At 41.5% G+C, this 26,656-nt stretch overlaps 1 protein-coding gene across 2 annotated transcripts in view; it reads right to left on the reverse strand.

Annotated features, from left to right (window-relative positions):
• Positions 1 to 26,656, reverse strand: part of LOC122732809 (sodium-dependent phosphate transport protein 2B-like) — a 61,378-nt gene that overhangs the window by 19,859 nt on the left and 14,863 nt on the right. The window contains exons 2-3 of one of the 2 annotated variants that reach the window (XM_043973201.1): positions 10,592 to 10,632; positions 9,588 to 9,807 (exon numbers count right to left, since the gene is read on the reverse strand). The exons of the other annotated variant lie outside the window; for it this stretch is intronic. The gene's annotated coding sequence lies outside the window, so the exon portion shown is untranslated. The remainder of the gene's footprint in view (positions 1 to 9,587; positions 9,808 to 10,591; positions 10,633 to 26,656) is intronic. 2 annotated transcript variants of the gene reach the window in all.

The following is a 26,656-nucleotide window of genomic DNA, read 5'->3' on the forward strand; positions in this document are numbered from 1 at the left end:
TCAGAGATGAAGATACATCATGCCATACATGGGTTGGAAAATACATGCTGACTACATCACAAAGTGGTAGAAATGTTTACCACACATTCATTTATTCCTTTCCTCCATAAATATAGTAGTGTTTTGCCTCAAGGTTTAAAATCACCAACTCGGGCGCAGTGGATAGAGCACCGGCCCTGGAGTCAGGAGTACCTGAGTTCAAAACCAGCCTCAGACACTTAACACTTACTAGCTGTGTGACCCTGGGCAAGTCACTTAACCCCAATTGCCTCACTAAAAAAATAAAATAAAATAAAATAAAATAAAATCGCCAGCTCTATGGACTCATGTTGTAAGTGTGGAAAGAATGCTTATCTTGAGCAACAGTACAGAGGCTACTCAGCATGGTAGGTCCCTTATAACCCTGAGAATTATTATTTGGGATGGGGATAATAATGAGAATGCCATTAATTTCTTGCACAGCTGATGTCACATCACAGTTCTCTTTTCTCGCTTCCTTCTTGGGAAACTTCGGTGGGATCACCCTTTGGTTTCAAGTGCTTTGCTGTTAACAGTCCATGTTCAATTTCCTTTTCTCATATTGCTTCTGGAAATGAATATGCCTCAAGAAGTGGCCTTAACCTCCCATGTTGTTTTTACTCTTCAAATGGGTCCAAGAAAGGCTTTTTTATTTATATCCAACAATCAAATGGGTTGCAAAGTGAGCCTAGTGTTCCCAGGAAAGAGAGAAAGAGAGAGAGAGAGAGAGAGAGAGAGAGAGAGAGAGAGAGAGAGAGAGAGAGAGAGAGAGAGAATAAGCAAGCTTAGATTAATTTGGAAGAGGAGGAAAGGAAAAGTGAGGGAATAGAGGTTCACCTTGGCGTATTCATCCTGGGAGACTCCCAATTCTAACTCCCTGCACTTAGCACAGGACCTGCACATAGTAGGTAGGTGCCTCATAACTGGTAGCTGAGTGACTTTGCCAGGTAAGTATTTTTGTTAGGGAATTGTACCTAAAATGCTAGAGAGATCTTTTTTGTTGTTGTTTTTTAAAGGAACAAGATACATCCTGTGCACTTCAATTTTTTTATAGATTGAAAGTGTTAATTTTTCCACATTAAGAGTATGGGTTAGTATCTGGCTTGTTTTCCTCATAAAGACATCTTTATATGAACACAATCCTGAATATTTATTTAATCATAAAATAGTTTTTTTTTAAGTTTATAAAATGTTTCACAGATAATTTCCCATTTGATCCCCACAACTGTGAGATAGGCACTCTTATGCTATTTTTACAGATGAGGAAACAGGCTCAGAGAGATTAAAGCTATTTACTCTGGGTCATACTTTTCTTTTTTTGTTTGTTTGGTTGTTTGTTTGTTTGTTTTGTTTTTGCAGGGCAATGGGGGTTAAGTGACTTGCCTAGGGACACACAGCTAGTAAGTGTCAAGTGTCTGAGGCTGACTTTGAACTCAGGGCCTCCTGAATCCAGGGCCAGTGCTTTATCCACTGCACCACCTAGCTGTCCCCGGGTCATACTTTTAATAAATGTCTGAGATAGGATTTGAAACCTTGACTCCAAGCCCAGTGTTCCATCCATTTTAATGTTGAAGTCATGTGGCAGGAATCAGTAAGTCCTTCCCTAATGGTATAGCTAGCACAGAAAAACCCCATGATCTTAGAAAGAAACCCCCAATACTGGGGCAATAAGGATGAGCTCTCATAATTCATATGGAAAACACAAGATTCTGCCTCATCAGTGGGCTGATGAAAAGAAAGGGATAGATACTCTGTTCTATAGCCTATGTTATGTCTCCAATGCCAGTTACCTGCAGTGAATAAGGAATGAGTTTGAGGAGATAACCCACAAATTTACATTTTCTGGGCTATAGCCTTCTAGCTTCAATTGTCTGCTGTACATTTTCACTTGAATGTCCTGCGCTTATAATAACTTGCATTTGTTCATTCAGATATAGATGACTGAAGTCAACCTATCTACAATTGGACTCAGCATCTCCATCTCTGATTATGCACATCTGTTCACCTTTCCTGCCTCTACCACTGATCCCACCATTCCCACTCCCACCCCACTCTCACTGGATTAGAAACCTAAGTGAGTTTTGCTCCCTGCTCTCCCTCTTCTATAGCCAATCAGTCACAAAGTCCTCTCAATTCATCTTTCATAGTCTTCCACATAACTACCCCCTTCCTTTTCATTTCCATTGCCATCAGCATGATTCAGGCTGTCCTGATCTCCTGCGTAAAATGGTGCAATCATGTTCTGTCCCCTAGTCTCCTGCCTCTTCAAGTCCTATTACCCACTACTGGTGTAGTAATCACTTCCTCAGGAGCCTTGGTGAGAAGTTGTACATATGTGAGATTTTCTCAGCTGGTTCAGTCCCCATGGTTTGTGTGTCTGTTCACTCACTCACTCACTCACTCACTCACTCACTCACTCACTCACTCATTCATCTCACCCCTACACCACAGGATATTTTAAAACACAAATGCTAAGGAGGGTGGGATCCCTTCCCATTTTATGTAAGTCTATATCCAAGATATTGATTACTCTGTAAATGAACCAAGTGAAGAACCTGGATGATAGAGTACTCCTATCTAGGACTGTATTTCTCAACCTATAAAAAGCTAGAAAACCAGTTTATCTCATGATTTATGCTCCTTTGTATGCTCAACATTCCATCCAAACAGGATTATCAATGACCCTCCCCACCTGACCTTGGGCTTTAGTTATCTGCTCTCTTGCCCCAGCTCCACCTCCAAATAGCCCACCCATCATTCAAGTCCCAACTCAGGTGCCATCACCTTCATGAGGCCTCACTCCTGGAAGTGATCTCTCTCCTTTGATCTCAGAGCACATTGTACTCATCCTATAGTTTGCATGAAAACCACAACTTTATACATTTCACCACTCATAAACAGCATTAGGATACTGTCTTATTTATCTTATGGAACATTCTAATCACTGTTTTGATGTCAGACCAGTAAGGAGAAATTCTTCCTTTAATAAACAATCTGGGGCAACTAGATGGTACAGTGGATAAAGCACCAGCCCTGGATTCAGGAGTACCTGAGTTCAAATCCAGCCTCAGACACTTGACACTTACTAGCTGTGTGACCCTGGGCAAGTCACTTAACCCTCATTGTCCTGCAAAAAAAAAATTAAAATAAAAAATAAACAATCAACTTCTCTCTAACTCATTTTAGGATACTGAGAGGCTGTGATTTGCCCACATTCACAAACTTAGTACTTGTCTGATCCAGGATTAAAATTCAAGCCTTCCTGACTCCAAGACCAGCCCTCTACCCTCTGGGCTGCCTCACTGCCTTCTCTTGCCTGACAAAACGAAGTTATATATTTGGTGCTTAAGAAAAGTTTGTCAGACGAATGATTTGAACACACCCAACCTGATCACTTCAGTCGGGATTCCTGCCCACCTCCCCTTTCAAAGAGAGAGCCCATTACTCAACCTTCAGTTGAAAATCAGGTGCTACGTGGCAAAAGAAAACAAGGCTCTCCAAACCACAGCGACCTGTCCGGGTATGGAGCCGACATCATCTCAGGGAACAGATCCACACTTCCTATTAAAAACCAACTTAAAGGGGCAGCTAGGTGGTGCAGTGGAGAGAACACCGGCCCTGGAGTCAGGAGGACCTGAGTTCAAATCCGGCCTCAGACACTTAACACTTACTAGCTGTGTGACCCTGGGCAAGTCACTGAACCCCAATTGCCTCACTTAAAAAAAATCAACTTAAAATGTAGGGTCTTCTACTATTCCTTCTGGAGAGGATTTTCCTAGTCAGGAAAGGATGTCAGCCCAGCAATTTTCCGTTTACCTGCTTGGAATACTACAATGATGACATCTAACTATGCCATCCCCATAACACCTATCTGCCCCTACAGGTAAAACTAGAATAATCTGACCTCTTCACTGAAATATCAAGTCAAAAGGAAGTCACAAGACATTAGGTAGAAGTTACCTTAGCCAAATAGTTGAGAAAACTGAAGCCTTAGAGAGAATGTCATCTTCCTAGGATATAATGAATCAGTGACTGTTCAGGTCTCCTGACTCCCAGACCAGACTTTTCTTTAAAAAAAATCCCGATAAACTGAGAGATACCTGAGATACCCCATCATTGTTCAGTCATTTCAATCATGTCTGACTCTTCATGACCCAATTTAGTGTTTTCTTGGTAAGGATACTGACGTGGTTTGCCATTTCCTTCTCCAGCTCATTTTATAGGTGAGGAATCTGAGGCAAACAGAGTTAAGTGACTTGCCAAGGGTCACAAAGCTTGTAAGTGTCTCAGGCCAGATCTGAACTCATGTCTTCCTGACTCCAGGCCCAGCACTCTTTCCACTGAGTCACATACCTACTCCATGCTCCTCAAAATTCCAAACTGGAATACAATAAAGAGAGAAGTCTGCTGTTTGTCAACTCTCACCAAAAGGTCTAATCATTTTCATTATATTTACTGAACTTTATTACTACCTCAGTCGGGTAGGCTCTTGGGCTATATAATTGGAGGAAGGACTCATGCACGATTTTTTGGTCAAGCCAAGGTTCTTTAAGTAAAAAATTAAGAGATGCAGTCTTCTTTCCTGCCACACACAAGCATTATTTCTCAGATCTTCCTCACTTTTGTCCATTTAAACAAAACAATAAACTTAGGAGACTGAGAAAACCTGCTCAACAAAAGATTTGTTCCAGATGGAAACACATAGGGAGATGACGCAAAAAATAAATATTTGAAGAATAAATGAAGAAATGTCAGCTCCCAAGTCACCTGTTAGTCACTGGTGGTTCAAAGAAAAACAAATCATTTTCTACCTTTTTCTCTCAGTAAGTGGTAGATGGTCATTTAGGGAAGATTTCACTTTCCTTTCCACTTGTCTGTTTAGGGAGAAACAACTTTTAACCTATTTCATCAGGTCAGAGTAAGTACAGCTTTGCAAGAGATTATCTTCATGGGCTTTTTCACTCAGGAAGCTGGTCAGTGGTTTAACTGGGGCAACTGGCAAAAAGAGCTGAAATACAAGGTTGCCCTTCTCTTTTAAGATTCCAAGATACTTTTCAAAGTGTTCAGAAGGAAAAGCCCACTGGAGTTTATTTCAGCAACATTTTAGCATTTGCTTGAAGTAGTTCCAGAGAAACCCCAATCCACCTAGGCAGGAATCCCAAGCATTGCTAAGTAAGTTGAATTTTAGGCAGGCTTCAGTACCAATGGGGCCTGGCCATTTTAATACTCATGAGGCCAGAAGCCAGAAGAACAGGCAAACATTTGCTTCAGTTGTTTGAGCCACTCCCTTCTACCTTTTCTGGCCTTCTCCACCCCCAGAGCCAAAGAAGCTCCTGTGGATGAGAGAGCCAGGTGATAAAGTAGGGCACCTGGCAGCTTCAGAACAAAAGGTAAGTGAAGGATGTTGGCACCTAACCAACACCCTTTTGCAGGCAGACATACAGAGACCCATTTACCCAATCCAACAGACTTCTCTGGAATCCAACCACTTTGGAAGCTCCAGTTACTACATTTATCTTCTGCCTGGCCCAGGTAAAACCAGAATAGGCCCAACTAGAATAAACTCTCAGTTATCTAGGAGATGCTGAGCTAGTCTCAGGGTAGCCCAGACTACTTAGGGTCTAACAGCAAGAGGATGAGTGCTAGGGATGCAGGGATGAGGGAATCTCTAGCTCTACAACAGTTCTTCAAGGGCAGAATTGTCTTCCCTTCAAGAAAAGCCAGAGTTCAAAGATGGAGCCATTAGGTGTGACTGGGATGGGAGAATAGGGAGTATAGGTGTTAGTGGCACAAGTTATTATGGCCAAATCACTTAGATTGCTTGAAGTTCTAAGAAAGAGTTAGGTAACAGTATGTGTTATCCCATTTCCAATATTGTTTAGTTAAGGCAAATTAGGAACCTTGTTTGTAAACTCTTTAGGAATTGTTTTGTTGTTGTTCAGTCATTCAATCATGTCCAATTATTTATGACCCCGTGAAACATAGCATGCCAATACTGTTCATGGGCATTTCTTGGCAAAGATGCTGGAGTGTTTTGCTATTTCCTTCTCCAATAGATTAAGGCAAACAGAGGTTAAGTTACTTGTCCAGAGTCACACAGTTGAAAAGTGTCTGAGACCAGAGTTGAACTCAGGTCTTCCTGACTCCAGGCTCAGTGCTCTATCCACTGAGCCACTTAGCTGCCTCCTATTTAGTTGGTGGGTCTTTGATAAATTATGGCTGATTGACTGATTCAAAGGCCATCAAACTGCCTCAACTCGGGGAGAGGGGAATGCTTAATGACCTGGACTAGACTCTTTGGCATAATTCAAAAGTGTCAGAAGAATAGGGTAAACTCAACTGGGTAGTTTCAGTGCTGTGAGATCTCCCCTTCAATAAATCCTGATTGTCCTGAAGTATGCCCCTCCTCCAGAATTTCTCTCACACTCTGGTCTCCCTTACCTTCACAAGGCACAGACCTGCCCTTTCAGTTCCAAGGAAAAGGTGTGGGGAAAAGGAGATGAGCCAAGACTAAGTTTCATGATGATTTGAATTCTAATTATTCTTGTTCCTCTCCTGCCCAAATTATTCTGGATAATTGTCAAAAGACCTAGGTCCCAGCTCCAACCCTTACTAGCTAGCCATGTGGCCCTAGGCAAGTCTCCTTTACTTCTGAGTCAGTTTTCAAGTCTGTAAAGGAGGGAGACAAATCTTTACCCTACCTAGGTCATGAGGAAAGGTAAGCAAACTAATATTTGTTACCATTTATAGCCTTATGATTTGATATCGGTTCTTACTGTAATTTTTTTCTTATAATACAGGAGAGAAAGAGTGGGTCTCCAATTCTACCCTGTAGTAGACCAAAGAGAAGGGCTCCTTTACTCTTGCCTGACCATCACTGAGGGAACTGCTTCGTGTAGGAAAAACCACCCAGAATAGGTAAAACAAGAATAAACTCAGTTATCTAGGGAATGCCGAGCTAGTCTCAGGGTAGCCCAGGCTGCTTAGGGTTGCAAACTAACAGCAAGAGGATAAGTACTAGAGATATAGGAATGAAGGGATCTCTTCAGCTCTAAAAAGAGCCAAACTACAGGGGCAGCTAGGTGGTGTAGTGGATAAAGCACCGGCCTTGAATTCAGGAGGACCTGAGTTCAAATCCAACCTTAGACACTTGACACTTACTAGCTATGTGACCCTGGGCAAGTCACTTAACCCTCATTGCCCTGCCAAAAAAAAAAAAAGAGCCAAGCTACAAAAAGGGAGTCTTGTGATAGCACAGGCATCGGAGAGGAAAGATGGCGATGAAAGATGCCCACAATAGAAAAATCACCAATACTTTTCCCTGAATCACAAGGACAATAGATTTTTTTAGGCCTTCCTTCCCAAAATGTAGTTCAAAGGTGTCTAATTTCATCTGATTTTGAGGATGTTTTTATTTCTACTTAGCATGGCAGAGAAAACCCACATAGCACCTAGTTTATTCCAAATCCCAGAAACCTACTAGGGGTTCATAGCTACAAGGCCTCTATCTTCATTAAATTGAAGGAATGAGTAATATCAGCTTTTTTAACAGCATTAACAGGCTCATACTAACGCTACCAAGCATATATTACAATGAAATATGAGAGCAAAGGAAAATTCAGTTAGTTGAGATTCTCAGACAACTTGGCAAAACACACTTTACTTGCCCCAAATTCTAAGGTTGTTGGGGTTTTTTGTAAGATCTTTATGAAGGGGGCAGTCGGCACAGTTAAGGAGATAATCTATAGATCTAAAACAGTAGTATGGTGTTCCTCCTGGCCACCTTGACTTCCCTTAAAGAAACTAACATAGAACAAACTAAACAATGGGAGGAGGGGAAGGAGAGGAGAGAGAACTGCTGGAAGGCATTAGGCAATGACAAATACACAGCTAGCTCAAGACACCACCAACTGGATCAACCCACCTACTATCAGGGAGCAGAAATGATTTTCTTTTAAATGGGAGATGGGATACAAGCAGGTAAAGCCACTTCAGTGGCAGAAAGAACACCGGATAAGGAGCCACCCAAGCTGAGTTCAAATCCCAACCCTAACACTACCTGGGGCAAGTGACCAAACCTCTCTGGCAGTTTCCAGCAGTGGTCTTAAGCAAAGAGCCCACAGGATCTAAAAATGGGAATCTTAAAGATCACCCAGTTCAATAGCATCATTTTACAGATGAGGAAACTGAGGCTGCTTAAGGAGAAATCTCAATGTCTCCCAGGTGGGAAGTAGCAGGTCCTCTGCCTCCCAAGCCAGCCCTCTTCCTACTCCTAACTAACTTCCTAGGTCCTCTGGCCATCCTTGTCGCCAACATTGCCTTAAAAGTTTGGGTTCCTTTCTGTGTTGGTACAAATTAGCCTACTGCCCTCACTTCCTGACCCTAGGATAACTCCCAGAAGATGCTGCATTCTTCTAACCTCCAAATGGACCAACCCTTAAAATAGGTATATTCCCCTATAAACACTGCCTCCCCCAACCCTGACTACTTGCCCCACATCATTTTCCTGTAGCTGCTGAAAAGTGACAGCTATCTTAGCCTCCACTCTTCCACCCAGAAAACCCTCCTTGCAGGGGTAACAGGCAGTCACCCCTTCCTCACAAGCACTTTTAGGCAGGACCCCTTTTCCAGCAGGTAACCCTTTGAAATCCTCTCAGGCATTCTGGTGTGGCCAGTCTGTCTAGAGGACAGCACAGAGAAAAGATCATTTGGGTCTCTAAACATCCACACTTCTTCAATCTGAAGTCCTAATGATTAATTTAAAGAAGAAATCTGGTGAAAAAAAGTTTGGCTTTTTTCTTAGACCTTCCTTAGTGCTCCCCCCAGATGCTCTAAGGATGTCCCCCTTTCCACGAACCAGAACTGTCTGGGGAAAAAAAGGAGGAGAAACAAACTTTTGAGGGATTTGTAAATAAACGAAAGAAGAATCTCTGTGTTAGTTTCAGAGTTGCCCGTACTCACCAGTCCTTTTTTTTCCCCTCCCAGGCTGAAGAACTAAAGGAATGACTCCAGCAGGTATTCCTGAGCCCGGGGTATATATAGAGGAAGGTGTTGCGCAAAGGTACGGCTGCTCCAGCAACTCCTGCTGCTGTCAGCTCGCACTCCACATTCCAATCCCTCACCAGGCCAGCCCACCGGGACACAGCCTACCTGCCGTCTGCGGGGAGATTCCAGCCACGCTTCCCAGGCAGGGCAGGGCAGGGCACGAGCGGGCAGCCTGGTGAAAAATGCCCACCTGCTCTTACGCTCTGGGTTCTCAGACACCAGGGGCCTTTCTCATTCCATCCGTAAGCTAGATCGGAGGAGCCCTGAATGCGAGTCCGGACCAGTCACACTTTTAGAGGCTCTGGGAGCTTTGCATCCTGAGTCTCTTTCCGAGTCCTTGAAAGTTCCTTCTGAAGAAGGGATGGGGAAGACACTGTGGCTACCAGACTCTTTTCTATGCTTAATCTCTGTGGGGATCGGTATTTATGGGGTAATTTAAAAGCAAAGGGCGGGAAGAGTCAGATAAAAAAGGCAAGCCAATTAGAAATCCTGTGACAAATCCTTTCAAAACAAAGAATGCTTACCGCAATTAATGCTCAGGTGTTCACTCAGGTAGTAGCCCTTACCCAGCATTGCTACGCAGTTAGTTGAATTGGTGGGCCTGGAATGGGTCTGGAATATCAGACAGGCACACAGACAGACAGAAAGGCTACATCATATTATAAGATTAAGAAGAGAATTTGATTGATCCTACTTTTGTTCTATTGGAGGATTTGACTTGGAATCAGTCTTTATCCTTGAAACCTGAAGAACAAAGAAAAATTAAAGGGTAGGTAGGTTGAGTTTATGGGCTAAAGTATGAACCAAATCATCAGTCAAGAGCTATTCATTAAAACCCCTAGTCTGGTTTAGGCACTGGGACACAAAAAACACAAGTGAACCAGTCCCTGCCTTCAAGATAATTACATTCTCATTTTTATGCTAGAGTAACTTTTTTTCCCCATGAATTAATCAAGTCAACAATAATTTATTAAACAGTTATTATGTGCCAGTTACTCTGGTATGACCCAGGGATATGAATACAAGTTTCCCCTTCAAAAAAAAAAAAGAAAAGAAAAGTAAAGTAAAGAAAAGATAGCCTTTACCCCCACAGAGCTTATGGTCCAATGAGGGAGAGAAGGGAGACAAGAACACAGGAAAAGAAACTGAAAGGAAGAGAGTGGGGGAAGGAAAGGGTTGGGGTGTCAAGGTACACTGGGGGGGGGGGAATTCCCAGAGTGAATAGTATCTGCTCCAGACTCTTTCTTAAAATGAAGGTCCTCAGAGGAACTCCCCCATGGGAGAAGGGGCTTCAGGGCTAAAGGGTGAAGGCCAGAAAGATGGTGCCAAAGTCAAAGAGTAAGTCATCAATAACCATGAATTGCACAGAGGCAGCTAGGTGGGGAAAACCAAGTCACTGGACCTCTGTCTGCCTTAGTTTTCTCATCTGTAAAACATTAGGGCAGCTAAGTTGTGCAGTGGATAAAGCACCGGCCCTGGATTCAGGAGGACCTGAATTCAAATTTGACCTCAGACACTTGGCACTTACCAGCTGTGTGACCCTGGGCAAGTCACTCAATCCCCATTACCCTGAAAGAAAGAAAGAAAGAAAGAAAGAAAGAAAGAAAGAAAGAAAGAAAGAAAGAAAGAAAGAAAGAAAGAAAGAAAGAAAGAAAGAAAGAAAGAAGAAAAAACAAAACAAAACAAAAAATTAGCATCCACTACCCAGGGTTGTTGTGAGCATCAGATGAGATAATATTTGTAAAGTGCTTAGCATAGTGCCTGGCACATACAGGTTACTTAATAAATTCCTGTTTCCTTTCCTCAAACACCTAATTTGCCCTAAGAAGTAGGGCTATGCAGACAGAAGTCAATCATTTACTCCCTGTCTTCAAGAAGCTTCCATTCTTGTTTGCCTTTGGGGTCAGTATCATTTCCCAGCATATGTTTTCCCACTTTCCTTCAAACTCAGAAGCATAAGCAGAGGGTGACAGCCCTGGAGCTAAAAAGGACACTAGAAGTATATTTTATCTAATCTCCTCTTTTTACAGAGGGGTCAGTGACTTGCCTAGAGTCACACAGTAAGTGGATGACTCAAGATTCAAGGCTCGTCCTATGTGTCCAAGTTCAACTTCTCCTTCCACCAGGGAAGAGGAAGGGAAGTATTACCTCCAGGCTAGTATAAGAATGCTGTATTTTATTTTTATAATTGCATTTGGATCCTTTATCCTTATACAGCATTTATTAAGTGTGTACTATATACAGAGCCCTGGACTAGAAGTGGGGGAGAAACACTCTGGCTCTACCCAACTTGGTGCATCATCACTCTACTCCACATACTCTAGTTGCAGCCAAACTGGGACATTTACTTTCCCATCTCCATGCCTTTGCACGGGCTGTCCCCCGTAACTGGACTGTAATCTCTACTCACCTTTGACACACATAATCCCTAATTTCCTTCCACTTTCTATATGACACCTTTCCTGCTCCCTCCTCCAGCTACTCTTGCTTATTCCTTCACCCCAAGTACCTTGCTTTCATTTTGTGTGTCCTATATTTACATATTGTTTCCCTTGCCATGATATAAGTAGGGACCACACTTAACTCAGGGGCATTAGTAGGCACTTAATAAATGTTTGTTGATTGATTTCTATTGATCTCCTGAAATGCAGAAGAGGCTAGACACTTCTTCAATTTGTCCCCTGTGGAAAAGAGTCTTTTCTCTAGGGGCAGCTAAAAAAACGTGTCTATTCTCTAGGGGCAGTTTGATAGTGAAGTGGATAGAGCTCAGGGCCTGGAGTCAGAAAGACCTGAGTTCAAATTTGGATTCATATACTTAATGGACAAGTCACTTAACTTCTGTCAAACTAATAAGTATCTATGGCTGAATTGGAATTCAGGTCTTCCTGACTCAGGCCCAGGGCTCTATCCATGGTACCATTTAGCTGCCTAAACTGTTTCTCTCCATCCCAACTCTGCTCTAAGCTTCACCCCCATGTTATACTCCAAAAGTAAGACTGGAAATACATGGGCTCCAGAAATAGGGTAGGAAGTGAGGCATGGAGATGAAGAGAACAGGAAGCAAGACAAACATTCCCTGGTCCTGTCTCCTATTCAATATCTGACCCCTAGCATCTTCTCCCTGCAAGTCATTCCTTTGGGTACATCTGTATAGTATATTTTCCAATCTCAAGCAACCATTAGAGTTATTGGAAAATAGAAGATGCCCTGAGAGGTAAGCAAAGACTGAATAGCTCTTATTTTTAATCATAATAGTATTTTATTATTTTCTAGTTACATTTAGAGATAATTTTCAACATTTGTTTTTATAAAATTTCTAGTTCCAAATTTTTCTCCTTCCCTCCCCCCTTTCCAAGACAGCAAGCAATCTGATATAGGTTATACATGCACAGTCACATTAAACACATATCTGCATTAGTCATGCTGTGAAAGAAGAATTAGAACAAAAGGGAAAAACCTCAAAAAAGAAAAACAAAAAAGTAGAAACAGTACGGTTCAATCTGCATCTAGATTCCACAGTTATTTTTTTCTGGATGTGGAGAGGATTTTCGATCATGAGTCCTTTGGAATTATCTTAGACCATTGTATTTATTGCTGAGAAGAGTCAAGTCTATCACAGTTGATCATTACACAATATTGTTGATACCGTGTACAGTATTCTCCTGGTTCTGCTCATCTCACTCAGCATCAGTTCATGTAAGTCTTTCCAGGTTTCTCTGAAATCCACTTGCTCATTGTTTCTTTGAAATCCCTTATAACTCAGAGGGTCTGTGTATGAAATATCTCCAGAGATCACAAAAATCTGAATACGTTCCCCATTTTGTTCTCATCTGATGGCTGGGTTGTGACTTGGGAGAGAAGGGTGGAAGAGAAGCTTGGATGTATAGGATACTGTGGGTGATCTTATCTCCATCTTGAGGCAATGGAGATAAAGCTGCCTCCATCTTCTCCTTCCTGTCTACCCTCCCCACCTCCCAGTCCATATGTACACGTCCTTTAGACCAAGTGTTCTGTTACTTGTTTCTCATTAATATAGAGAATTCAAAGAAGCCAGAGCCTCTCCTGGAGTTGATGAAACAGGGTGTGGTGTCAGAATTGGTACTTGATTATTTCAGTGTCAAACGATCCCTTGCCTTTTCTATAGCTGGGGTCCAAAGTCAGCGGAGGGATTCCTTTCAGTGAGAGCCTCCCTGTGTATTGAACCTCTAGGCCTGAGGCCCAGAAACAGCAGACTTCCTGGTCTCTACTCTTTCTGTCTGATGTCAGAAGGAAAAGCTTTTGAATAACTTCATACATTCTCTCCCCTGAAGCTCCTACCTCCAGCAGACAGACATTTTATTTTAGGCAAAAAAAGAAAAGCTCCATCTAATCTAACACTTTTGACTGGGGGGTGTATGTGTGAAATGTGGCTTTTTGCTTTAGCTTTAAAAAATTTTTGTTGTTGTTAAGTGACTTGCCCAGGGTCACACAGCTAGTAAATGTCAAGTGTCTGAAGTCAGATTTGAACTCGGGTCCTCCTGAACCCAGGGCTGGTACTTTATCCACTGTACCATCTAGCTGCCCCCAGCTTTAAAAAAATTTTTAACCATGGGGATTGAGGGCTCTCAGCAAGAGGTCTGAAATCAGACTGTGTGACTGCTCAAATTCTTTACTTATTACTTAAAAGACGGACAAAGTGAATTTAAGCGTAGGCCTAGAAGAGATCCCACAGGTATGAGTCTTCTTTCATTCACGATTTTCTCCAGGCTTGGCTTCTCAAGAATAGGAGGTGACTTCCAGACCCCTGCTCAAAGAGAAATATTTCCCTTATTCGTCTGCACCTGCAGCAATGATTTCTTGGGGTTAAGGAATCTGCTAAAACACGTTGTCTTGCCAAAAAAAAGCAAAAACCACCAAACCAAACCAAAGCACGTTGCCTAGAAAAGAAGAGAAGCCATTTACAGAGAAGAGTGGATCCCTTTTTTCTGGCAGGTACATTTGGATGAAGGAAAGGCATCGTGGGATCAGAGATTTGGAGCCAGACGGTTTTTTAGAAGGCCCAGAGTTATCCCTTAGCTTCTCTGGGGGTTAATTTACTTCTTCATCTGTAAAATGAGGGGATGGAACTGGAGGCCTCCAGGGTCCCTTCCAACTCTCAATCTGGGATCCTATGATTCTTTGTCACTCTCATGAGAAAAGAGATCCAGCCCAGTATTTACCTGAGACTAGAGGAAGACTTTGGCAGCTGCTGGTACTACATGGGCCCACAAGGCAGTTCAGGGTCTATACCTGGCTACTGAAAGCAGTAGTGTACTTATAGGTAAGTCATTTCTTGGGAAATTAATTCCAGGAACTTCCTCTGGCCTGGGAAAGGCCAGAAGACCAGCCCTGAATGCACCTGCGGTCCAAAAGCTCAATCTGCCACAAATCTGGTGCTTTTCATACATTATCTGATTTGACCTTCATAACAAGTCAATGGACTAAATACTACAGGAATAATTATCCCTGTTTTATGTATAAGGAAACGGAGACTCAGTTGGGGTTTGGGATAGGAATGGGGTTCTTAGGAATTCCTCTTTAAAGAATTACACCCTCTTGCACACAAAACCAATAGAATAAGATAATAGTTTATTTAGGGGCTGGGGAAGGGAAACCAAGAGAGAAATCCTTGGACTTCTTCTCATGGGGAAAAGGCATAGTACAGAGCATGGCTCTGAGATACCAATCTCCCCAAGACGAGACAGGCAGATACTTTTTTTTTTGGTGAGGCAATTGGGGTTCAGTGACTTGCCCAGGGTCACACAGCTAGTAAGTGTTAAGTGTCTGAAGTTGGATTTGAACTCAGGCCCTCCTGAATCCAGGGCCGGTGCTCTATCTACTGCACCACCTAGCTCCCCCCTCCTATTTTTCTTAAAGATCTGCAGATAGACATCAAATTCAAGTATCTTATGTAAAAAAAAAAATGTAGTTTAAGATCGATGAAATATGTTCTGCAGTAGTAGCAAGATAGGGAGGGTTATACAACTTTACAACCAGATAAAAAATTCCACCTTCCCCAGGGTTAAAACCAAGCTAACAATCTCACTATTCACTTTGCACCTACCTCTGACCAATATTGTCATTCAGTTATTCAGTCACGTCCAACTCCTTATGACCCTGTGGACCATAACATGCCTGTGCTGTCTAAGAGGTTTTCTTGGCAAAGATACTGGAATGGTTTGCCATTTCCTTCTCTAGTTAATTAAGGCAAAAGGAGATAAAGTGACTTGCCCAGGGTCACATAGCTACTAAGCATTTGAGGCTAGATTGAGCTCAGTTCTTCCTGACTCCCGGCCCAGTGCTCTATCCACTGAACCACCTGATCAGTATTCTTAGATTCTGTTCTGTACACACACACACACACACACACAGCCATGTTAACTGCACATACATCAGTCTAGTGTTTTTCCCTTAAGAAGCCAAAGACTTGTTCTTATCTGCCTTCCATATCTCCTTATTAAGTCCCACTTCCTTAGAGCTCAGCACAAAAGCAAGCACCCAGTGTTGCAGACTGATTGATTAGAGGCAGGTTGGAGGTCATAAAGGGAGACCAGTCATTTATGTATAGGGTCCTGATGATTCTTGATTTCTAGGCCTGCTTCTCTGCATAGAAGTAGGGTATTGCTAAGTAGGTCTAGACTTTCTTTCTATTATTTTTATTTTCTTTTATTTTGTGGGACAATGAGGGTTAAGTGACTTGCCCAGGGTCACACAGCTAGTAAATGTCAAGTGTCTGGGGTCAGATTTGAACTCAGGTCCTCCTGAATCCAGGGCCAGTGCTTTGTCCACTGTGCCACCTAGCTGCCCCCCTACACCCCCATTTGTTCAAATTCACACAGGTAGTGTCAGAATCAGGATTCGCACCCAGCTTCTCTATCTCTAAATGGAATACTCTGTTTCCAATATCATGTACTTCATTTTACATGCTTGTAAAAATTGCCAGAAAGTTCCTCACCAATGATTTACATTCATGAAGATTTATGGGCTCCCCAATGTATCATGATTAGGTCTCCCATGGGAGAAATTAATTTCATCATAGAAGAAGATAAAGCAGGGACATCTGGAAAGCCTATATTCTACCACATGTGCATGTGTGTATGTGTGAATATGTGTACATGCATATTGAGGTTTTGCATATTTAATCCCTGAATAGACATTCTTTTCTCCTCCCCCCCCCCCCCCCCCCCCCCCCCCCCCCCCCGCCCAAAGGCTTTTACAATCAGAAATAGCATACAAGGATGTCAAGAGAGTTGCCTGGTGGTTGATCCGGTTCAGAAGGGATTAATCCTAAGAATTCACATTTGTGGGGGCGGCTAGGTGGTGCAGTAGATAAAGCACTGGCCCTGGATTCAGGAGGACCTGAGTTCAAATCTAGCCTCAAACACTTTACACTAGCTCTGTGACCCTGGGCAAGTCACTTAACTCTCATTACCCTGAAAACACACACACACTGTTAAGGGCTAAAATTCTAGCTAGTCTGTCTAAAATATCTAATGAGTGGTGGCCAATAAATTATAAGCTTTAGCAAGAGTTAGACTTTTAAGCGTTTATTAAGGAGAATAAGAATTTGGTAAAGAGAAAAGAAAGGCCTAGATTCCTATCTATTAAAGGGAGAGCGCATTTCTAGCTCCCTTCTCTGCCAGAGTCCTCAGGAAAGAGCGCGAGACAGAGCGCTAGTCCCTTCCTTCTTCCTCTCACTAGCCAATGTCACTTCCTGATGCCAAAGAAAAGACTCCTGGTCTTGCCCTCAAAGACCTTCGCTTCATGGGCGGAACTCTTCTACAGTAAGTCTCCAGCAGGTGGCGTCATTCCAATTGTTACAAAACACACACACACACACACACACACACACACACAAAAAAAAAAAACAAGAGGTAAACTGCCCAAGTATCATCAAGCCCATTTTAGAAATGGGGAAACTTTGTCTCAGAGTTTTGGTTGCTCTTTACTCATCTACTCACTAACAGAGCCAAGCTCTGAACCCAGGTTTCTCAACACTCCAAGTCTAAGATGCTTCTACAACATTCCCAGTTTTCTTTATGTTTATTCCACATGGGGTGAGTGGAGGTAGGGGAGGGGTGCAAAACTGTCTGAGGGTTAGAAGCTTTACCCATAAGGAAACTGAAGTCAAGAGAAAGGGAAATTGGGGGCAGCTAGGTGGCACAGTGGATAAAGCACCAGCCCTGGATTCAGGAGGACCTGAGTTCAAACCCAGCCTCAGACACTTGACAGTTACTAGCTGTGTGACCTTGGGCAAGTCACTTAACTTTCATTGCCCTACAAAAAACAAAAAACAAAACAAACAAACAAAACAAAAAGGGAAAGAGAAAGGGAAATTACTTTCCCATGGTCACTCAGGTACTAAGTAATAGCACTAATAACTGAACCTGTTTTCTAAATCCATATCTTCAGTACCCTTCACACTTCACCCCAGAGCCCAAGGATTTAGAAGCTTGATCTTCTAGAAAGGAGGCTCTTTTGTTCAGATTTCTTTCTAGCCCGCCTTCCTTAAAATTTTATTTTATTTTATATTTGTAATTCATTTTTTAAAAAATTCTAAACACCAAAAAAGAGCATTTACAGAAGAATAGCACAACACAAAAAGAGTATTGTATGTGAAACTATGAATCTCCATTTCATACTACTTCCTTTAAAAAGGTGGGGGGATACAATGGAATACTTTTGTGCTATAAGAAATGATGAGCAGGAAGAGTTCAGAGAAACCTGGAGGGTCTTATGTGAGCTGATGATGAGTGAGATGAGCAGAACCAGAAGAACATTGTACACAGTATCATCAACATTGAGTGTTGACCTACTGTGATGGACTATTTTCTTCTCACCAATGCAATGGTACAGAAGAATTCCAGGGAACTCATGATGGAAGAGGATCTCCAAATCCAAGAAAAAAAAAGAAAGAAAGAACTGTGGAGTATAGATGCTGATTGAACCATATTATTTCTTTTGTTTTGGGTGCTGTTGTTTTTTTTTTTCTATTTTGAGGTTTTGCACCACTGCTCTGATTCTTTCTCTTGTAACAGGATTAATGCAGAAATAGGATTAATGTTATTATGTGTATATATATATATATGTATATGTATAGAGATATATAGATATAACCTATATCAGATTACCTGCTGTCTAGGGGAGGGGGGGAGGGAGGGGAGGGAGGGAGAAAAATCTGAAATTGTAAAGCTTGTATAAACAAACGTTGAGAACTATCTTTACATGTAACGGAAAAAATAAAATACCTCATACATTAAAAAAAAAAAAAGGTGGGGGGAATATAATCAACTTCATACCTTACTTTCAAAACTGTCCAGTTTTTCTGTGCTGCTTCTAAATTCCCTTCTGCTTTCTATTCTGCATTTATTTTTTTGGGGGGGGAAGGGCAATGGGGGTTAAGTGACTTGCCCAGGATCACACAGCTAGTAAGTGTCAAGTGTCTGAGGCCAGATTTGAACTCAGGTACTCCTGAATCCAGGGCTGGTGCTTTATCCACTGCGCCATCTAGCTGCCCCCTCTATTGTGCATTTTTTAAAAAATTTTCAGTTCTCTCTCTCTCTCTCTCTCTCTCTCTCTGGACATCACTATTGCTAAATTTTCCTTTTCCCTAAACACTACTCCTCTTCCCAATTAAAAACTGAGAGGAAAAAAATTCATAACAAATAAGCATAATCAAGGAAAATGAATCCAGACAGTGGCAGCAAAAGTTGTGAGATCTTCAGAAAGGTCAATTTATAAAAGCTCAGGGCCAATCATCTCTCTCTTTTTTTTTTTTTTTGCCAACCATCTCTAAAGAGACAATTCACTGCATATGAGGACTTTATTACCCAACAAAGCAAACCCAAGATATCTGCTTTCACTTTATCATCTAAGTCACCATCACCATCATCACTAACAGTAATTCAGAAAGCAGCCATCCTGTCCCTGCTACCATACTAGATTCTGAAATAAGAAGCAACCAGTCTGACTGGAAGAGAGAGCAACTCCCTACCAACAACAGAAGAAAAAGAGCAAAAGGCAATACAAAGGGAAGTCATAGAGAAAGTAAAGGTGAGTCCTGGCCATAGGAGTGTAGACTAGTGTTGTCAGACTCAAACAGAAACAGGGGATCACTAAACAGTACATAAGGATCCCTGTGGCTGCATATTGACTTAGAAAACCACATATTAACATTATCTACATTTAATTGTTTTATTTTCTTATTTTGTCAAATATTTCCTAATTGCATTTTAATCTGGTTTGGGCAATGCTAGAGAAAGTTGCTGGGCTATGTTTTTGATACCTCTCATGTAGAATTAGGAGCTTCCCCTGAGTAACTGATGAAGAAGAGGTGAAAGGAGCCCTGAATTTGGATTCAGAAGAACCTGGCTTCATAGGATCATAGACTTAAAGCTGGAAGGAACCTTAAAGGTCAAGCCCAATCCTCTCTTGACTTGACCTGGCTAGTAAATGCCTAAGGCAGAATTTGAAACCAAGTTTTCCTGACTCCAAGTCCAGCTGTCTCTCTGCTATACTACTCTGTGCCCTTACTACCTGTGTTATCTTGGACAAAGCACTTCATCAATCTAAGCCTCGGTATCCTAAGATGTAAAATGAGGGGGATAGGTCAGATGTTCTCTAAGGTCCCTTCTCACTTGAACTACCATTTAAGGATCTTTTGATTCCAAGGTCAAGCCACAACATCCCTGCAAGGTGCTTATCAGAATTTACATCCCTGAAACATGCCCCGAGGTGGTCAATCCAAACTCAATAGGGACAGCTCTCACTCTATACCCAATACAACCTTTCATTAGGAGTATCCAGAGACTGAAAGATTGAGAGGTTGGGGGCTGTGGGTATCATAGAATTATAGAGATGGGAGGGGCTTCAGAACTCTTTTAGCCCAACCTTTTTCTGAAGTATGAATCATCTCTATGACATTCCCACAAATAGTTAACCAGTTTCTACTTAAACACCCACAGTAACGGAGAGCTCATTACCTAAAAGGGCAACCTAATCAAGTAGAGGGAAGTAAAAATTTGGAAGCATCTATAAGCTGTACCACTAACCTCTAAACAGTATCTAGGCATATGTCACAACCTCTCTGTGCCTCAGTTTTCTTACCTTTGGAGATATTAATACTTGTAGTACCAATCTTATAGGGTTATTGGGAGAAACTGGTGAACTGTCATTGGTGAAGCAACAGAAAAAGGTGATTAATTACTATGACTGAAGGAAAGCTCTAATTCTAATCTGGCATTAGCAGATGCCTAATGGATATCTATGTTTGGATATCCCAAAGGCATCTCAAACTCAACATGTCCAAAAAGAAATATAATATTCTCTCCAAAACCCATCTCTCTTCCAAACTTGCCCATTTCTTTTGGTAGTACTAAAACCCACCTCTCTTCCAAACTTGCCCATTTCTTTTGGTAGTACTAAAACCCATCCTTCTTCCAAACTTGCTTATTTCCATTGCTGGCACCAATACCAATTCCAGCAACCCAGGTTCACTACCGCATAGTCATCTACAATATTACCTTTAACCTGGACTGCCAATACTTGCCAGGTCTTGTTGATTCTACTTTCCCAACCTTTATACCATCAATAATAGTCTCCCTGACTCTAACCTCCCCTAGTCAATTCAACTTCCACATTTTGTGAAATTGATATTTATAAAAATAAAGATCTGATGATCTCACTCCTCTATTCAGAAATCTCCAATGGTTTCTCATTGCCTCTAGGATAAGACACAAACTTCTGAGCCTATTATTTAAAGCCCTCTATAGTTGCAGCTCCATCTATCTTTCTAGTTTTATTCAGTATTACTCCCCTTCATGCACCCTCAATGTCAGTCAAAATGGCCAGAAACATGGATGGATGGATGGGAGGATGGATGAATGGATGGATAGATGGAGAGACAGAGAGAGAGAGAGAAACACTGATTGAGTGTTTACTATATGCCAGAAACTTTGATCTGTTCTCTTTACATGACATTTACTCTTCTGCCTCCTACCCATGTCTGGAATGTACCACTACCCCCCCCTCTCCTCCTAGAATCCCTGGCTTCATTCAAAAGCTCAGATCATATACTAGCTCCCATATGAGGCCTTTCCTGACCCTACCCTCTTCAAAATCATTTGTTATCACTCTCTATATGCTTTGTCTTAATTTCCTTGCATATAGGTTACAACCTCTCACCTCCAAAAGAATTTAAACTTCTTGAGGGAAGGAATTTTTTTCATTTTTGTCTGAAACACCCACCCACCCCCGTGTCTAGCACAGTTGCTTGGTAAATGCTGTGTGCTGAATTGAGTTAAAATGGACAGGATCACAGATTTGGGACCTAGCGCTTTGGGCAAGCACAGGAAAAGGAAGGACAGAAAATATGCCTTTGACTGGCATGGGAGAAGGATCTGACTTGTTGGTATCATGCTAAGCACAAGGGTGCTACTGGCTGGGAACTGGTGCTTCTGAGTAAGCCAAGAAACACAGGCCCATTGTGCTCAAAATAACCACATAAAATTGTAATTTCTTTCCTTCTTTGCTGGTAACTTTATAACCCCTGAGAAAGGACTGCTGAAACCTGACAATTTTTAACTTTTGTGTTGTTTCAATGTCCTGTAACACTAGGGTGATGGGGTGCTGAAAACTTGACCATGACAAATTGGGAAATGTTGATTAAACAGAGACAGTGGTGCAAACATAATCAAATTTCCCTGACACCTTACTTCAGGAAGAAGACCTGTCCTCTTTCTGAGTCACTGCACAAATCATTCCCCTCAGCTGTAACAAGCCCTTCCCAATCCCTCCATCAAGCTGCGGTTCTACCCTGCTTCAAAATTGCTAGACTGCCAAAGAACAGCAGATTTGGAACCGGAAGAGACCTTAGAAAACATCTGGTTGTGTCCCCTCATTCTATAGAGGAAGAAGACAAAGCCTAAAGAGGTTAAAGAAAGTTTACATGGCAGAGTTGGATTCCAAACTCAGGTCCCTTCACTCCAAATTCAGTGCTCTCTCCACAATAGCATACTGGCTTCCATTCAGTTAGACTTGCACATTCCCAGATAGCCCAAGAGAAATTGCCCCCATGCTCAGGAAATCCCTCTAAAACACCCATTGTCTTCCCCACCTCACCAAGGGCTATGATGTGTGCTCATGGCCATGATTGTCTATCCCCTATACTTTCTTTTGTCTGTAGACCTACCACTTATATTTTCAGGTCATCTGAAATTCATGTTAAAAGAGATCATGGAATTTTGGAAAATGGAAGGGGTATTACAAATCACTTAGTTTAACTGCTTCATTTTATAGATAAGGAAACTGAGGGCCTCAGAGGTGTATTCCCAGGGAGACTGAGCAGGACTGAGGACTATTGGATTTTATTAATTTGTTTAGCCCATGGAATTATGGTATCTATAGGACACTGTTTCTTTTTAATTTAATAAATTCCACTGAAGTCCTACTCTGATTTCTCATCACTGTGTGTTCTTGAAGGCAACCAACAGGGTAGGCTCTCCCAGTTTAGAAAGTCTTCAAATATAGCAGAAACTGATCACCAAGTCACTCAGGATGAAGGATGTTTCAACCATAACAACTCTCAAAAACCAAGTTGTAGAGAGGGTCTTATCTGTGTTGGTGAAGGGAGTACCTACCCCCCACAAAACGATGACTTTGAATGCCCAGATAGGACTATGGGATCATAAATTTAGAGCTGGAAGGACTCTGAGAGATCATAGTCTTCTTGCACCTTACTCCCCAACATGAACTCTGTGGTTTAGTGACACTGGCCTCCCCCCAAACAAGACATTCCATCCCTAGGCTCCAGGCATTTTTTCTGGCTGTTCCCCATGCTTGGAATGCTCTCTCTCCTCCACTCCCCAACTACTGACCTCTCTGGCTTCCTTGAAGTCTCATCTAAAACCCCAACTTCTACAGGAAGCCTTCTCCAACCCCTCTTAATTCTAGTGCCTTGCTCTTGTGCTGTATTAGTGCTTCCTGTTTATGCTGTATATAACTTGCTTTGCATATATTTATTAGCATGTTGTCTCCCCATTAGACTGTAAGTTCCTTAAGGGCCAGGATTGTCTTTTGTCTCTTTTTGCATCCCCAGTGCTTAGCATAGGGCTGGGCACATAGTAGGCACTTAATAAATGCTCATTAGTTGGCTAATTAAATCTGAACTCAATTTGTTCACAGAAGCATAAATATCATACAATGTTATTGCTTGTCATTATGCATAATGTACATTACAGGGTGCCTGGCTGGTTCTTAGTTACCCTGAGGGACAAAGGCTTAGAAAATGCATGACACATTTGACAATAATCAATTCAACAGAGGGTAACTTGTGAAGTGTACATTGATCAGAAAGGATTATAGGAGTTTGATTTCATGACCCCAAACTACAAAGCTGTCAGCCATTAAAAATACACAAATATTCATTAAATTAGTCACTTAGAGGTAAGGTGGCCCTATTATCTGGACTAGTTTTTTGGCATTCGTACTTGGTATGAGTAAAGCCAACAGGAAAACTGGCTTACTGTTTCAAGCACAGAGCCAAGCCCTAATGGCCTACTAGAAAGAACCCAGCTTCCTATTCTTGGGGAACAATACACACACTAGGAGAACCTGGGTCAATGAGAAATGATATTTACAAGACACTAGGCTATGAACTACTCAAAGAAGGTGAACTATGAGTGTTCACAAGTCTGCACAGCAGATATCCTTTCCTGGAGGTGTGGCTCCATCCAATGGACCCTTCTCCATTCAATCCCTCATTTGCACTTATTCTATTTGGCTTCTTAGTTAGCTTTGCCTATCCCATCTTCTGATCAAGATTATAAACTTTTTAAAGACCAGATGTCTTACATATCTCTAGATCCCCACCCAGGTTACCTAGATCTGTGCCCTCTCCATTAAGTAGATATTTTATAAGAACTTGAAGAAGTCTAAGGTATGCCCTTTTGTAAATCAAAGAAACCTGTTGTGAATAACCAACTTTAGTTCACTTAGTTTATGTCTTTTGTTGTTGTTAAGTCATGTTTTATTCACATCCAACTCTCCATGATTCCATTTGGGGTTTGCTTGGCAGGAATATTGGAGTGGTTCGCCATTTCCTTTCCCAGGGTCACACAGCTAGTAAGTGTCTGAGGCTACATTTGGACTCAGAAAGATGAGTCTTCCTGAATCTAGGCCCAGCACTCTATCTACTACACCACCCAGCTGCCCCTAGTTTTATTTACTGAATCGCTAACTCTCAGGAAATAAAATCAACCAAAGGCCTTACATGTGAAAGGCTGGTTTGTTTTTTATTCTGTTTTGTTTACAGAGAGAGGTAGAAATGCTTCCCTGGTTTTAAAATTTTAAATATGAAACCTGAAAGTCTATTTAACTGTCTACCATCTCCTCTTTCCTGAAATTCTCTCCTGCCTTGACTTCTTCAGCACTGCCCTGTCCTGGAAGTCCTGCTTCTCTGATAGCTTCTTGTTCTCCTTTCCTGTCTCTCTTTTCCCCTTCAGCACCTTAAATAAAAACATTTTCCAAGATTCTTTCATTGTCCCTGTTCTCTCCTCAGTCTTCACTGTTCTTTTGGAGATCTCAATTATCACTTCTATTATATATCAGTTTCCAACTGCAATGATTGGAATGATGCCACCTGCTGGAGACTTACTGTAGAAAAGTTCTGCCATGAAAGGAAGGTCTTCGAGGGCAAGAACATGAGTCTTTTCTTTGGTGTCAGGAAGTGACATTGGCTAGTGGGAGGAAGAAGGAAGAGCTGGGCACTTTGACTGGGGCTCTTTCCTGATGACTCCGGCGGAGAAGGGAGCTAGAAATGCGCTCTCCCTTTAATAGATAGGAATCTAGGCCTTTCTCTCTCTCTTTATCAAATTCTTATTCTCCTTAATAAATGCTTAAAAGTCTAACTCTTGCTAAAGCTTGTAATTTATTGGCAACTACTCATTAGATATTTTAGATAGTTTAGCTAGAGTTTTAGCCCTTAACACAAATCAGTATCTCCTACCCAAGAATTCCTTTCTCCCCTTTTTTTGGTGGGGTAATGAAGGTTAAGTGACTTGCCCAGGGTCACACAGCTAGTAAGTGTCAAGTGGCTGATGCCGGATTTGAACTCAGGTCCACCTGAATCCAGGGCTAGTGTTTTATCCATTGTGCCACCTAGCTGCCCCCCCCACTTTCTCCCTTTCATCTTTCAGCAAGTAACTTCACCTCTGTTTGCCTCAATTTCTTCATCTGAAAAATGAGAACAATAATAGAACCCACCTCCCAGGGTTGTTGTAAGAACCAAGTGAGATAATAATTGTAAAGCATTTAGCACAGTGCCTAGCACACAGTAACCACTTTATAAATGTTAGTTATCATTATTATTAAAATTTTGTCTCTCTTTCAAAGCTCAACTATTTTACCTTTTACAAAATAATTGCCTTGTCATCCTAGGCAAAAGTGATCCATTCTTTCCCTGCTCTCTCTTGACACTTATATATATATATCACTTTGAGGAAACTTGTTTCAATAACATCATCAAAAGAGTCTAAAATGGATATAAAAAGAAGCATCAAATCAACAGTAAATAATCCCTGAACCTCATAATTGCTTGTTACTTGTTATAATACCTAGGTAGTTCAGTGGATAGAATGTTAGAATTAGAGTCAGGAAGATTCCTCTTCCTGAGTTAAAATCTGGCCTCACAGCCTTACTAGCTATGTGATCTTGGGCAAGTCACTTAACTCTGTTTGCCTCAGTTCCTCATCTATAAAATAAGCTGGAGAAGGAAATGGTAAAGCACTCCAATATCTTTGCCCAAAAAACAAACAAACAAAAAAAAGAAACAAACAAAAAAACCCAAATGGGGTTATAAAGAGTTGAACATGTCTGAAACAACTCAATAATAACAGTCACAATAAGCCAACTCCATGAAGAAGTAAAGACGCCATCTATTTTTTTTTTCCTAGGGAAGATAATAGATTCCCCCTCCCATTATTTTTATATATAATGCACATATATTTACACACATAGACACATGCACATACACACATTTGGAGAGGAAAACCAATGTAAATATTTGGTTTTCCACTTAATTTCACACTTAAAATTAAGGCTAAGCAAGATATATATAATAGAAATCTATGGTATCATGTATAACCAACTTTTTCTGTTTTACTACATACACACATATATATATGTATGAAAATAGTCATCTTATTTAATATTCAGAATAATATTTTTTAAATTCAAGATATCAGGACCCAGGTGAACTGTACCAACATTCCCCTTCAAACAACTTTAAAATAAATATCAAATCAAGTTTTGGAGTGGTAGAGCTGACAAAAGGTCAGGGTAAGACATTGTTTCAGCCTAAGGAAATTTAAGAGATTAGCAGGAGTCTGGGAGGACTGCCTATAATCTACACATGGACAACTGATCAGAAAGAGATAACAAGGGACACTGGCATTGGGTACAATTGGTGCTGATTGGCCACTCTATTGCCCATACAAGTTATGAGTCATAGCTCTAGGGCAGAGAGGAGTGTGGGGGTTGGTTACAAGGGGGTAGGGGCATGAGTCACAGTTTCAAAGAA

This window comes from Dromiciops gliroides, chromosome 6, assembly GCF_019393635.1.
Source record: "Dromiciops gliroides isolate mDroGli1 chromosome 6, mDroGli1.pri, whole genome shotgun sequence".
Lineage (NCBI taxonomy): Eukaryota > Metazoa > Chordata > Mammalia > Microbiotheria > Microbiotheriidae > Dromiciops > Dromiciops gliroides.